Here is a 2584-nt window from a genome sequence, read left to right on the forward strand (position 1 = left end):
ACTTGGGCAGGAAAGACTGCTGGGATCAGATGACCCCAGCCAGATGAGTATCAAGATGGTTTTTGAAGATCACCAGGGTGGATGACTGTATCTATTGGCAACGTATAGGGAGCGCATGCGGGTTCACACGTGGCCCCTGAGATTGGCAGTGAACCCCCTGCAAAAAGTGTCGCCGATGCTGCTGGATTCAAATCCTGTTAGGATTCAAATCCTGTTGAACTATGGTATGAAAATGAAGGCAATAAAAGTCATGGTTCCAAAATGAAAGCAAGAAAGATGAATCTGGATTCTGGAGTAGTAAAGAGGGTATTTATAACCCTTCGGACTGAATATGCATTTTACGTAAAATAGTTATTGGATAAAATTCATACACAGCACTTGGAGTGGTTGGGGTACTTTCCTTGCAAGTGGGAAATGTAACTTCCAATCTACTCAAGTAAAGGGGGACCTAGAACCCTGGTCAACAATTCCCTTGGCAAGTTTTCTAGACATCAATCATAAGGTAGGTGCCTTACTCTTCTAGTCAGCATTTTAGGATCTAATGATCCTCTTAGGTAGCACTGTGGATTGCTAATCCTGTATTAACAGAAACTCCAAATTCAAAGCTGTAAGGAACAGAATAAATGTAACCTGAAAGACAGAGTCAAGATTAGACACACATCCCCCTTCCACATATTCTATTGACTGGTCTATGTACCCCTTTCCATTTCATCATGGGTTTCCGACCAGAATATATTTAGGTGTCTAAATTAAAGGTATAGAGATACAATTTTTTTCTTTATAAATTCCTCCTCACATGCCAAAAGTTTGTTCATTGTTGCCCCTCTCATTGCCACAAATAAGGGTGCTTCTACATATCAGCCAACAAAGACATTGTTATTGTGCTGTACCAAAGCACAGCATAGTAAATACCCGTACTGTGCCATGTGTACGGCATATGGTTTTTGTTGCTACTTTGCTGTAGCAGTGCCACTATGGCAAAGTAGCTGCTGGTCACATCTAGACTCACGTGATTGCTACAAGATCATAGCACATCACATGGCAACATAGTGCATTGCTACAGCAATGTAGGGTAATGTGTAGATACACCCTAAGACTCTCAAGGTATCAGGGCTAAAATGCTTAGAAACATTTTTGCAAGATATGTATTAACATACGTCTTTACATTCAAATGCATGTCTAACTTCCTAACACCTTTCCAGTACCAATTCTATGTATATTTTGTAATGTTCTATGCACAGATATGGCAAGGTCATTTAGTATTATCAGTGTCTGCTAAATCAGAAGCTATTTGAGTATAACACGTTTATGCTAATTGGAGGATTAATTAGTTATCTGGCAGTGTTTAAGTGGCTTCCCTATTAAACCCAGAAAGACAGGAGTCACCTCTGCATGAACTATTAAGAAAAAAGTCAGAACCTTTTATAAAGATTGTTCAACCTACAGATTACTTTAAGCACTATGTACATTTAAACAAATTATTGAAAGCCAACGTTGTGCTAGTGCTGAGGCGATACCGTAGTCATGACAGTCCCAGAAAATGATTGGCAAGGATTTTTGTGGTATGTGTCTTCAATTAGATCCATTGTATGGTCGGGAGGGACATAAGTGAGCTTTCAATTAACTCAGTATCCTTTCTAAGCTTTCTGTGAAAAAAGTAGACACAGAAGAACTAAATAACAGATAGAACAAAACTTTATACAATAGTCCATATCAAAATACACTTGTCAAGTTGTCACCAGTTTGTATGCTAATATCTCACATTATGAAGGCACTGTTGTTTGCCTGAAATACCTACATTGAAATGGACTACACTCAGCTATTACCACCACAATATGCTGTATAAGTAATTTATTTCATGTTCACCCATAACTTCACATTTAACAACCAATGCTTACCCATCTTTGTCAGCCATGGGCAGAAAAATTGTTCACCAACATGCCAACCTCTTCATAACTGACAAGGTAGAGATTTTTTTTTAGAAAATATCGCTTCTAAACCTGTCCTGTACCTGTTTTACAAAGATGGCCTTTTCATTACCTGGATCGAATGCCTAGACTCACTTTTTGACTTCTACTATAGATTCAACACCACAATTCTTCAGTCAAATTCTCTCATTAAAACCCTTTGGTCCACCAGCAATCATCACTATACATACCAAAAAAAGGTATAAAACTATATTCAGGCCCTCAGACAGCTCCACATCTTCTCTGAGGAGAGTGATCATGACACCCACCTTTTCAGACAGAAAGCTGCCTCCCTACCAAGGACATTCCAGCAAAGCAGACCATGTTTTTGAAAGAACCACCCAGATACTCCACAGCAACCTGCTACAATACAAGTAGAAACTCTACGCTGCCCCTTAATTGTCAGTTACATTCATCCCACACTTGAACAGATAAGCAGATAAGAAAGTTCATCAAATAATTACAGCCTATACTCCAAGGGTGCATCCACACATGCAGGGACATGTTTTTGCAGCAGCTCAAAGGGAAGCAGTGCAAATTTGAGCCAGGGCTTTTTGCTTTAGCACACGTACCCAGGTATGCACTTTGGTGTGGGGCAAATTATGCCACTTGGGGCA

The sequence above is a fragment of the Gavialis gangeticus genome, unplaced genomic scaffold (assembly GCF_001723915.1).
Source record: "Gavialis gangeticus isolate Ggan-Ray unplaced genomic scaffold, GavGan_comp1, whole genome shotgun sequence".
NCBI lineage: Eukaryota > Metazoa > Chordata > Crocodylia > Gavialidae > Gavialis > Gavialis gangeticus.